The following is a 13,580-nucleotide window of genomic DNA, read 5'->3' as shown; positions in this document are numbered from 1 at the left end:
CCCCATCTATCGAAAATGCTTCTTGCCCATAAGAGAGCCTCAGGGGCAATAGCGAAACACCAGAGACTCTCCTACACCAGGCCCATTGCCGCGGCAGTTAAGGTCTATGAGGGGAAGGCAATGCCAGCGGCCCTATACGGGGCAGAACTGTGGGGGTTCGATAATCTAACAGAGCTGCTTAGATCTGAGAATAAGTTCTTCAGAGACTTATTGTCGCTCCCTCTGTCTACCCCACTAGTTCCTCTCCGTTATGATCTTGGCAGACAAAACTTTAGCAATGTAGCCAGGCTGCGCCCATTACTATACTGGGCAAGGCTACGGAGAACCCCTGAACTCCTCCACTATGCATCTGCCCTCGACGAGCTATTAAAACTCGGAGCTGAGCGTAAGATCCCCTGGGTATCAAATTTGAAAAAGGAGCTCCAGAAGATAGGTCTGGAAGAGGCCTGGGTAACCCAGCTCCCCCCACCCAAACCTGTGATAAAGAAGGCTTACTGGGAATGGGTTATGATTAATACCCTAAGAAATCAGGGAGGTGAGCTAACTTCAAAATTCCTGGATGCGAAACCTGCACCTAGCATGGAACCCTTTCTGGACATTATTGAATCTCCTGAAGATAGGTCCCTTTATCTCAAGATGAGATATGGTACACTCCCACTCTTCGAGGTTCAATCTAGATGGAGCACGGCACCCGTAAGTTCGAAAGGCTGTCCCGGTTGTGCCTCGCCCTTGGAGTCTATTGGTCATTTTCTGTTTGCATGCAAAGCATACCGGCAACCAAGAGCGAGATGGTTGACACCGGTTTGTAAAAATATGGGGACCAGGTCCGCCAGGGTGGCATTGCGTATCTTGATCTATGACACATCAGTCCCTAGTGTCATCTGTGGGACTGCTAAATACCTGGGCTGGGCCTGGAGGATCAGACACAAGCTCCTTAAGGTGCAATAAATTTAAGATATAAACTTATCCCTGTTGCCCATAAAGAATATCATTGCCAAAGGTACTGACAAATGGGGGTCTTTGTTTACACTGTACATGCATATTTATTGCCATTCTTATTGCTTTTAATTGTATAAGGTTTAAAGCATATAGTTGTAGTGGGTTTTTAAAACTGTTTTTATATTTATTCTACCAAACTTTTATGATATGTTTTTAATATATCGAATAAAGTCACTACCAAACAAATGCTTATCACAGAATGGTTTCTACATGCACACACACTGTCAATAAGATTGTAGAGAAAAAAAGTACTCCCTACACTTTAGCAGGAGAAATACATTAGTCTGATTAAAATCAAAATACTCTACATACATCCCCTCACAATTAAATAACTCATCTTTCAAGTTCTTTTGTAGATTAAGAAGTATATCAGTCACTCACCAAATTTTCTTTTACAGAATCTCTGCACTGTGCACCTCTCAGCAAAAACAAAGAATGGAAAAGTTTCCCTTTCATTTTCCACACATATACATGTAAACATCAAATCACAATCCTTCACACATAAACTCAAAAGTAAACACACATTTCTATTGGTTAAACATTTCAACCCTTTCCAACTGAAATACATTTCAACCCTTCCCCCAATCTACCTTCTGCCTGTTACCATAGAAACAGATCATGGAACACTGCACTGAGCAGTATCAGTCTCTCCCTTGGTGTGTATCTTGACAATTTAATTTTGCTGAACAACCCAGAGAGCAGTAATTAGGAAATACATTTTTCCCAATCAATAGATGGTGCCTTTCATCTGTATAAAAACAAAAGGAACATAATTATAAGTTAGTATTACATTTGACACAATTATACAAAAAAAGTTGAATTTCTGCAATGCACGCATTCAAATTATAAACAAAGCAGTAGACATTTCTTATGCTGGAATAGGATTTCGAAATATATTAAAGCATTTTATTTTCCCTTTTTTACTGTTCTCGGCTTTCATTCTTGTACACCATAAACGATGTACCGTGTACAGATACATCCTTGAACAGTGTGGAAAAAACAATCATATAGATTGCAGAAAAAACCCAGAACTGCACAGTATGTCACTATAAATAAGTGACACTACACATTGCACTCACTACAATTATTTAATCAATTGTTTTACCTATAGTTAGTGAACTAATCTAAACAAACATATCTTAGAAGTAACTCTTTTATTATTAGAAGTGGTACAATACTACTTATAGATATAAAGGACACTTGAACTATGGAGACCCTTATGAAGATATCAATCCTGGTAAGCCGAATGATGTCTTAAACAGTGACAATCCATTTAGAACAAATACTGTATACCACTTTTATAAACATTAATCCTACTTAGAACTTTGGTTGTTTAAACAAAAGATAAGAATGTGGTATATTGAAAGGCAGCTATTGTTTGAAGTTCAGGTTGCTGTCATTACATTCCGTCCATCCAGTTTGACTCTTTAAATAGACAGTATAGTGTCCGGATGTTACACTATCTCCTTTCTGAAAGATGATCGCCATGGTAGTATAAGTTCTTCCAGAAATTGAAGTTTGGCATTTCTGTTTCCAGTTTACTTCTTGGTCTACATTGTTGTAGTATTAATATAAGGTATTTTCTACTTCTTCATATATGTAATGTTGGCATAACATCCGATCGACAATTTGGGCAGGTATTGTTTTGGTTAGCTTTCCTGATCAATCTGTCAAAAGAGTCAGTTTGGGAATCTGGCAGTGTTAAGTGTAGAAATCACTCTGAATCTATTTGAGCACTTGACCTGAAACAGCAATCTCCACACTCATGGCTCCATGACTAACTCAGTACAAATAAGTCATCAGTGCTTATTTTTTATTTTTCTAAAACTCTAAGGATATCCATTATAAACACTTGTGCGTCTTGTTGAGTGTTCTGAGTACATTGTACTGATCTAGTCCATATATCTACTAGATCTCAAATGCCTCCAGCACAATGTATTAGAGTCCTATCACCATGTAAAAGTTGCAGCAAATTACATAGTGCAGAACGTAATCTCTCATGTGGTTTCTGTTCAATTGCATTTACAGGATGTGGTATCTGAAAGAGTCTTTTCCTTCTTTTTGGCAACATCCGTACAATACTTTGTAAGCTTTTGCTTTAGACAGGTTATCAAGTTTTTCATAAATGGGATACCGTCCTAAATGAGAAGCATATACACTTTTTATCTGATTGTACTCTGTGACACAACATGCATCAGCACTTACTTTGCTGTTAACAAAATCAACCAAAAACAAACCGGACAATGTTGTAACTTGAGATAACACTACATATAACATACATTTTTTAAACACATTACTTCCAATATTAATAAAAGCTACATCTATACTTGAACCTTGAGATTTATGGATAGTCACAGCGTATGCTAGAGAAACTGGAAACTGCTGCTCCCGAACTTATAAGTCTTTTACAAGCAAAAAGCATACAATACACCTACCAATCTGCTTTACACCATCAATCTGATCAAATTTTACCACTAAGTGTTCAACCTTATTCCTATTTGAAAAGTTAATGAAATTATTCACTTTACCCATAGTACATTTCCTAATCCTTCCTCATTACAATTTCTATGCAAAAATACTCTAAACTTCTTGCAAACACTTAAACATTTCTCTAATCTGCTGTTCTGGATACAGAATTTTCCAATGAATCCAGTTTTGCTTATAGTTTTTCATTTAGGAGTACTATCACATCCTGGTGTTCCATTTTATCTATTGCTGAAAGTTGCGAAATGTCTTCTTTCTTCAATTTTAGTAATTCTTTTTGAAAACAGGAGCACTCGAGGTGTAGTCATTAGGCAGACAATCGATTTTTCTTCTTGAATGAAACTAGACTTCAGCTCTGCTTCTGTCTTGGTTATAGGAAACAGTTTACTAACAAGCTGACTTTCTAATTGATGTTTTCCCTCTTTGGTCAGAACTCTTACTCTAATGTCCTCAAGAATAATTCCATATTCCACGTCAGATGCTTTATGCATATTCCTAAGTAGTTCCTTGTATTACAAGTTTAGCCAAATGTTTTCAATTCAGTTCAATAAGCTTTATTTCAACAAATGCATTCTACCTATAAAATTGGTAAAAAAAATAAAACCATAATATAAAATACATACTATTTATGGATGTGTGAGAGTAAAATCATCATAACATACAAGCAGAACAAATTCCAAATCTGAGCATGATTCATTGTCCTCAAATAATGCTCTATGGTGTTAAACAAAACCATCTACTTAATACATTGATTAAAAATAGAACTAATATGTGTGCTTGATTATATAAAACTTAAACACAACACCTGCACATAGATAAAAAAGGACAGTGTTATATAAATCCAAATTCCCGTCTCAGGTAAATCATCTCAGCAAACCATTTAAATGAAAATTATAGCCAGCTCATAAAGGAAGCCGCTAAGCTCTTCAAAGGACACAGGAGGGTCAGATGGCGGACTGGGCGTTAGCGTTCAAGATATAATGACCCACATCCGCCCTAAAAAATTTGCAACAGAGATTACAAGCAGTGGCCGAGTGTCAGGTCTTAAGATTCAGAGTACAGTAATGCAACTTCTGATCCCCAATAGATTGTAAAGGGGTTTGATCCACTTTAAGCAAGGATCAATATAGCCAGAGAAGGCAAAAAAGAAAATGAGCCACAGTTTCAGTAAAAACATTACATTCAGGGCACATAACATCATCACCCATGACCCATTCACTGGTAAGGGGCTTTAAAGGCAAAGTTCCAACACTAGATTACAAATAGAGCTTTTTATCAAGTGGTACAGTAATAATGTCCCAGTAAGATGGAGGATGGCATTTCAAATTTAAGAACCTTCCTGTCAAAGACATGCCCTCCACTGCGCGAGCTTCCTATTGCCAAATCCATAGCCAGTAATGGTACTTTATTGTTTCTGGTGAGACGGGTTGGATAGCTCATTGGGTTTTCCCAAAGATCCTTCATACCAATTTCAAGTCGTAGCTTTTTAATTTGCTTTAACCACTTGATTTTGTGGAACCAATCAGCATCTATATAGTCCCTCAAGGCTAGAGCATAATGAGCCAGTTCAGGTGTGGACCAAACACATCTCCAGTACAATAACGGACACATTTTAACTTTATTAGCTACGATGTCCCTACCTAGAACAAGCATCAAGGGTGTCAGGTCAGAGGAGTACTGGGGGGGAAGACAGGTCACACTTCTCCGAAACGTATTCTCTGAGCAGTTTAGGTAGGAGATGTTGGAGAATCCCCAAAGTTCTGAAATGTATAGAGCCGCCCCCAGTGCTTTAGCATCATAGATTTTAAGAGTTGGACTAATTGGTTTAGAGAAGGAATGGCTGTGTTCTTTCACTATAGCCCCAGCAATCTGTCTATGCTTAAGAGCCATGGCATCCACTTGTGGCTTCCAGGACGTGATCGAGGACAAGCTGGTGTCATGATAATTGAAAAGACCTGCACTCTTAAGTGGCTTGTCCCTCAGCATCACTTTTCCCTTATACGATCTGTGTTGGTTGAACAACATATATTTTGTCTTTGTGGCATTGATATCTAGACCTTGCACTCTGCAGAACTCCTCAAAGCGGTATAGTGCTTGATGGTTTTAAGATTAACTGAGTGTTGTCTGCAAATAACAATATAGAGTTTTTCTGCCAGCTAACATAGGGGCGTCAGTGACAGAACAAGATAGAAATTGAACAATTACGTTTAAGAACAAGGAAAACAGAGTATGTGCCAAAGCACAGCCTTGATAAACACCCTTATATATCTGTAACTGATTAGTAAGTTCGTCCTGACCACCCCACCAAACTTAGGCAAAGATTCCTTGATTTAAACCAATTACTAAAGAGAGTAGCTCTGGTGGCATACCCAGGTCAGAGAGCACCGACCACTGCTTCTTGCGGGGAACTAAATCAAATGCCGATTTGAGGTCAATGAAGGCAACGTATATGCTACCTAAGCCAATTTCAACTGCCCACAATATAGCAATAAGAAATTACAAATTTGATTGATCGTACTGATTTTCTTGCTAAAACCTGCTTGGAAGGGGGAAAGGATATAATTTTCATTAATCTAACCCTGAATTTAGAGCAAAACAAGTTGGGCAAAACTTTTTGAGATGGAATCAAATGAGCTGATCGGCCGATATTTCCAAGGCAAGCGCTGATCTCTTTTTTGAAGCTAGGTATCACTACAGCCCCCTTCCAAGAATCCGGAATGGGGACACCATTCGAGATGGCGTTAGCTAAAATAAGTAGATACTTAGTCCTCTTTACTCTGCTTTATAAAAATATGTCTAAGGAAATGCTGTCGAGTTCTGGGGCTCCACCTCAGTGATTGCATCTAAGGTTTTAGAAACACTTGATGCCTCAAATGGGTCGCCCAATTGGGCAACAGGACAGGGGGTCCTTAGGTCATTTAGTTCAGTCCCCAATTCTTTAGAGGTGGAGCCCAGTTGTGAAAAATTATCAACCCAAACAGCTGGGGGATGTAATTATTGGGAGGGTGTGCTTACCCATCTCCCCCCATTTAACTAGGAGCCACAATCTGGCAGAGTGGGTCAGGCAGTTTGGAGATCTTGCCACCTCCCCTTGTCCCACTCTCATTTTTGTTTTATAGAGTTTTCTAGTAAAATGGACCTGTTGCACATTGTTAGAAACGGGGATCTCTAGTTGGCAGACAGAGGTATGTAACTTGGTCCAAATAGGGACCCTTGCTTCAAGTCAGGATAAGGGGAATATACATTTTAGATAACCCCTGCTTACCTTCTGAGTAGCTTGGCACAAGCTAACACACTTTTCCCAAAGGCAATGTGTAAATTATTTGTACTAAAAACACACAGTAATACAGTGATAACACCACAAATGAACACCACACCAATTTAGAAAAATAAAGTATCTTTATCTACACTCAACAAGACCAAAGCAACAACAAAAATCAAACATACATGTAATAAGAATATGACTTTAAAAAGGTTTCAACAACTTGGCCCATAGAAAACTATGAATGCGTGATTTCTCACAAAGTACCTGTAGATGCGTCAAAATTCACAAGGCAAAACAGCCGCAGAGATGGAAAGCGTTGGAATCAAAGTGATGCGTCGAATCCAGTCTGTAGGGGGAAGTGATGCGTTGACTCCAAGATGATTCTGGTCCGCGGGTGATGCATCGGGAAAACTTGCTACACAGGTGTGATGCGTGGAAATCTGGGATTCGGCAGCTATTGGTGCGGTAGTGTCGAGTGGCTCTGCATAAGTTTCTTCGGCCGCGACCCCTCAATGCATTGGTTCTTGCAGCCGCGACAGGCGCTGCATCAGTTATGCAGCGGCGCGGCGATGCGTGGAGATTCTTCTAGTACAGGGGTGCTACATTGGAAAAACAGCCACAAGAAGAGCGATGTATCGATTTCTTCAGTACTTCTTTTCTTCCAGCTCCCAGCAGCAGGGACAAACTCCAGAAGCCCACAACTGGAATAGGCACCTCCTGGCAGGTCAGAACTCACAGCAACAGAGTTCAGGGGAGCTGGGTCTGAAGTATTTATGACCCTGAGACTTCAGAACAGGAGGCCAGCACACACAGTCCCTTGGAGACCTTCTTCAAGCAGGTTCAAAGCAATGCTCCAGTCTTTGTCCTTTCCTTGGCAGAAACAGCAACTGCAGTCCAACCCCACACAGCAATAGGGCAGTAATCCTCCTCACAGCTCTTCAGCTCTTCTCCTTGGCAAAGTTTCCTCTTGAGTCCAGAAGTAATCTAATGTTCTGGTGTTTCAGGTCTAACACTTATACCCCAAATATGTCTCTGTTCTCCTTGTGCAAGGGTCTCTGAGCCCAGTCCAAACCAGTTCTGGCCTCACCGGTGCAGTATGACCAAAGGGGGTGGAGACAGCATTGCGCACGGGAGACAGGCCCTATTCAGGTGCAAGGAAAACTCCTCCCACTACTCTAAATTCAGCCAAGGTCTATTCAGCTCACATCTGAGTCATCCAGGAAGGGCCAGGTACACCCCCCCCCCAGTGGCTGTCTACAGTGCATGCACATCCCCAGTCCCTGTCACTCCAAAACCAGACAGTCAATACACAAACAGGCAGAGGCACACAGAAGGGTTAAACAAGAAAATGACTACTTTATAAACATGGAATTATCAAACAAACAATTTAAAAACCATCTTTACTAAAAGACGTGTTATTACATTCTGAGTTCAGAGAGCCTAAACTGTATTCCTCCATCTTGTCCCAATGGGAAGTTTTACTTGTAAGACATTACAAAGTATTTCCCATTCTATCCTATGGGACAGATAGCCTTTAAATAGTGAAATGCAAAATATGCCAATCAGGGAGAACCAATTATAAACACAATTTACACAGGGAGCACTTGCACTTTGACACGGATCAGCAGTGGCAAAGTGCCCAAAGCATCTAAGCCAGCACAAAGGAAATCCAGCACAGCATCAAAAATACAGCCGGTGGAGGCAAAAATTTGGAGGGAAACCACGCCAAAGATGCTAAATCTAACACATATCTTTTACTTTTATTGCATTGACCAGTTGAGAAAGTTCGCCTACACTCCTTATTGAATCTGCTTTTCCAAAGTGCTTGTTTTTTGATTTAGCAATTGATCTGAGATCCCCTGCTCTAGATAGACATCTCTGCTAGGCAAGATGCTAGGTCCTCACTAATGGCAGGCAAAATATCAGGTGAGCCATTAACCTGTGCCCATTTGATATGCCACAAGTTGTTTGTTTGATATACATCAATAGTGGTAACCAAGGGAGATGAGTTTGAAATCCTTTTGATACACAAGGATTACATAGTAAAACAGAGGGAATTATGGTCATTCTCCCATTTCACAGAGATACACATGTCGACAAGGAACACCCGCTATCTTCAGTATAGGAGCATATAATATATGCAACTAGAATGAGATAAATTGCTCTATGTATTGGCACCATTCCTATGAGAGGGGGATTTATCATTAATTGCTCCAAGCCCCATCTCCAGGGGAAGAGTTTTGAGCTATAGGGCTTCCTCTGTCAATTTTTTTACAGGTGGCAATTCTAAGAATGCGATACCCCAAGCCTTGTCTTCTTCTCTCGCTAAGTTAATATCCTGAGTGTCCAGGGGCTCACAGGTTGTGTTAAAATCCCAAGATAATATACGAAGGGACTGGACATAATCTTTTCCCAAGTGATCTTCCAGAATGGAAACTCTTTTCAATTTTAAGTCCCCCCTAAGCCTTCTAGCACAGACATTATAAATGTCAATGCATTTGGTGTAATCAGCCTTTAAGTGAATGGCCATAATCTCAGGACTATCAATGCAAAGTTCATGAAGTTTATGAACTGGGCCTGGTCCTATCCATATCGTCAGTCCTTCTGAAGGGCAACCAGCGAGCCCATGCATTACTGGAGTAAAGATGTTTAAATAACCATGGGGCATATTAACAAGCCAGGCGATAAAATTATCGCCGCTTTAGCGGCAGAAAACTGCCGCTAAAACGGCGATAATGGGCTTGATAATATGCTCTATGGAATTCCAATTGAATCCCATGTTAAATGTGAAGGACGTCTAACATGGGCTTCAATTGGAATTCCATAGAGCATATTTTCAAGCCCATTATCGCCGTTTTAGTGGCAGTTTCCTGCCGCTAAAGCCGCGATAATTTTATCACCTGGCTTGATAATATGCCCCTAGGTTTGAAATGTAGTTTTAGGCACCATGTTTCCTGGAATAAGCAAATATCATTTGCATCTATAAAGGCATCTGAGCCAAGACCAGCCGCATTCCAGGACATATTAAATATAGTATGTTTAGTCTGGATACTGGTAGAGGAAAAAGAGGGGCTTAAAAGGGCCTGACTATCTATGATGTCACATATGCCTACAGGGACACCTACAGCCTGGTTGTCAAGTGCAGTGCTCGAAGTAATTAATGAAGTGGATTCTACATGCTCCACACATACAGAGGGAAAAAGAAGCTGATCAGGAGGAAGGCACGATGATTGTCAATCTATGTCCTGAATGAGAGCTAAATCGACATATGGCCTGTGATACAGGCACCTATATTTAAGTCTGATTTTGGTGTTAAATAGGTGGGAGGTTCGTACGTCTAAAGCCACAAGGCTGTCAACTAAGTCCCTCTTTCCTATAGTTAATTCAAAATAGTCAAATGCTGTGCTGGTTTGTGAAAACCATTTAGCTCCAAGGATATAGTCTTGAATAAGCCAAATGTGTACATGTCTAATACTTTCCAAATAATTCCGAGCTTCATCTTGAAGAAGTGTCTTGAAAACAGGTTGTCCTTTGATGGCGGTGAGTTGTAGTGGCTCCCTTAGAAAATGTATGGGTCTCTAAACGTGCATGTAAGTGGCTGTATGAATTGCTTACTGGCTCTACTAGAGACTCTGGGGTGTGTAAGTGTGTGTGCACCTGTATTATTAGTAGTTGTAAATATGCATCTACCTCTGGCAATAAGGCAGCCAACACAGTCTAGGGCTCAGAGTAGGTCTAGTAAATTATTGCCATGCTCAACCCTGGGTAACTTGACTTCGAGCAGGCAGGCTTAACTTAGGTGACAGGTATGTGAAGCATTAAAAACGCCAATTCTGTAAATAATTAGGACACAACACACAATTAAAATCAAACACCAATATCTAAAAATAGGAAAAATAATTATCTTTAAAATGACACCAAAGAAACAAAAATCCAATGTAGGAAACCGGAGATATTACATTTTTTAAAGATGTAACATTATATAATTCCTACAAACCTATAGCACCGCTCTGGGACATCTGGTCACGCTTGACCAGAACAAAGTCAAAGTCACAGGCTGAACCTGATGGAGCCCTTCTTAGATACCCCTCACGGTAAGCCTCGTCAAATTTTACCTTCGGACTTAGAAACTTTTCTGGAGCTTTTTCTGCTGGTGGTGATGGTCCAGTTGAGCTCTATTACCTATAGCTTGCAGGGAGTTCACTCTTAATTCCTCTTGAAGCAAGGTACATCCACAGAGCTGTAGTTCCAGATAATCAAGTTTCCAGCTTGGCAAACCTTCTTCTTCTCATAGTTTCAAGGAGAAGATCTTCAAAGCTCTGCTCCCCTCACATATTTATTCAGTGTTCTCTGGGATCAAGCAGGAGAGCACTCCTGTCCAATGAGAAGCAAGGCAACACCCTAGAGCATGACCACTTCCTCAAAGTGTGGCATAATCTTCTCCCAGAAAGCACTATTCTTCCAAAATTCTGTATGGCTGAGTTCTCAGCAGAGGAGTAAGAACTAGTTAATCCAACCTCCAGTATGCTTCATTTCCATAGCTCCACTCCCCTAACATCTGCAGATTCATTCCTTAAGCCTCGCATCTGGCTGGGTAAGATGGGTTGGAAGCGGGGCCTGACATTCTCTGCCTGTCCTATTCCTCCTTTGAATCTACATGTTTTATGACCCTCCCCCTTCTCTGGCATTCCTGTGTAGGAGAGCACTGTCCAAGAGATGGCCGCTCTCTGGGTACGCCACTTATTACTTCATCAAAGTAGCCTGGCTAATTCTGTTACTCTGACCAATTAGGGAAGACCACAGGAAGGCTGAATTTTGGCTTACAGACAAGAAAGTTTCTGAACTTTTTTTCTGTATATTTTAGGGTAAATTCAACAATAGCATATTGTTGGATTTATCAATACCATTCTCCTAAATCCGTGAATGATATTTTCTTTGATTCCTAGTAAATATTTATGCATTCATAAACCATTGTAATGTTATCCTATGTGGCTGGGGATCTACAATAGGGACAAGGAAATGTGCAATTTCTACAACACCAGGGCATATTAAACATATTTTATAAGGACTTTGCTTATGGTTACATGACCCCCCACCCCTGGGACACCTAGGGAAGAGGTTCTGAATATGCAAAACTAATGTAGATCCAGTTTCCACAGTGCTCATGGCACCAAAGTCGATTTTGAAAGGCATTTTACTACAATAGGGAAATTGAAATGTGCAATTTCTCGATTCCCAACAGATATCAAACATCTTTTAAAAGAACCCTCCTTATAATTACATAAGCCCTCACTCTCGGGACTCCTATGAGAGACCTTGGGGGTTCTGAATATGCCAAAATATTATAGTTTATCACTTTTTAAGTGCCCCTTGCCACCAAAGTCAAGTTACATTTAAAAGCAATGTTGCAACACCGGGCCGCTTTTAAAATGACCATAGTCTTTCAGCAGTGCACACATGCAAGTACAGAAAGAGCTGCTGGCCTCTAAACTGCCATGCCCTATTATATACTAGGGACTTACAGGTAGTTTTAGTCCCACTGCCCTATTATCTACTAGGGACTTATAGGGAAGGTCATGATAATGGTAAGTGTACCATAATATATTGTTAGGCTATCCTGTTTTAGGTGTAAACCTATAATAACTGACAAAACCCCACTGAAAGAGAAATAGCCCTCACCAGTAAAAACATATAAACATTGAAAAACACCTGCACAACCACAAACTTAGGGACATATTTACAAGCCCCTTTTTACAACGTTCCTGTGGCGATAGGGGCTTCGCCTTATTTAGAAGGCAGCGTTAAGCCACTTAATGCCTCCTTGTGAATAAAGCACTCTTTCATGCTATACTTACCGTATAAGGGGTGGGCAAAGGCACCTATTGATTTTTATGCTGCTCCATATTTACAAGGGAAGTGTAAATATGGGGCAGCGCCAAGATTAAGACACAAAGAGGTTAAATGTTTAATCTCTCTTTGTTTTTGCTGTTTCATGTGTGCTGCATTCTGCAGCACACATGGAAACAGCAAAACGCCATGAATGATTGTTTATGTGCAGAAAGGGGTCACTTCCTGCACATAAACAATCATTAAAAAATGACAATTTGCAACTTCTGTGTGTGCTGCAATGCAGCACACATAGGCGTTTCAAATCACCATTCTGGATTGTTTATGTGCAGGAAGGAAACACCTTCCTGCACTTAAACAATCATTCCCTCAATACAGGCACCCGGTACCTGCGATAGCGCTAAGCAGCTGAATTTAGAGCCAGCACAGGGAGAAACGCATGGATGCACCGTATTATTGTAAATACAGTGTATCACGGTGATGGATCGCTGCGTTAGGTATTTTGGAGATAACCCGTACTCTGTACATTTTTTTGAAATATGCCCCTTAATGCTATTAAAAGAAAGGAAAGGAGAGTGAAAGGGCCCTTTTGATTTCTTCCTGAAGGGGCCAATACAATGTATTTTTGTTATTCAAGGTATCAGCAAGAAAGAATGGGCTAACATTATTCTGCTTGAGATTTGTTGTTTAGGGATGTCACTAAAATAATGCTTCTTCTTCCTTTTGTTTTTTTCAGTTTTGTGTTCTTTAGTCTAAAGATGCAAGGTGTAGAAGCATGTTTAGGTCTTGGTTAATTATTTATAAACTGTAGAGAATCAGGAAATAACAAAATCATATTTGATATGGTTTGACTCTTTTACTGATAGGTAAAATGATTGGTTTCATAAGAATCTTTCCCAACATGTACCATCACATTTACCCACAAAGAATGGGTAAAGCCCCTTGATACATCAGCCCCCTTTTCTAGTGAGTCAGTATTGATAGT

This window comes from Triturus cristatus, chromosome 11, assembly GCF_964204655.1.
Source record: "Triturus cristatus chromosome 11, aTriCri1.1, whole genome shotgun sequence".
Taxonomy (NCBI): domain Eukaryota; kingdom Metazoa; phylum Chordata; class Amphibia; order Caudata; family Salamandridae; genus Triturus; species Triturus cristatus.
This window is presented reverse-complemented; position numbering follows the sequence as displayed.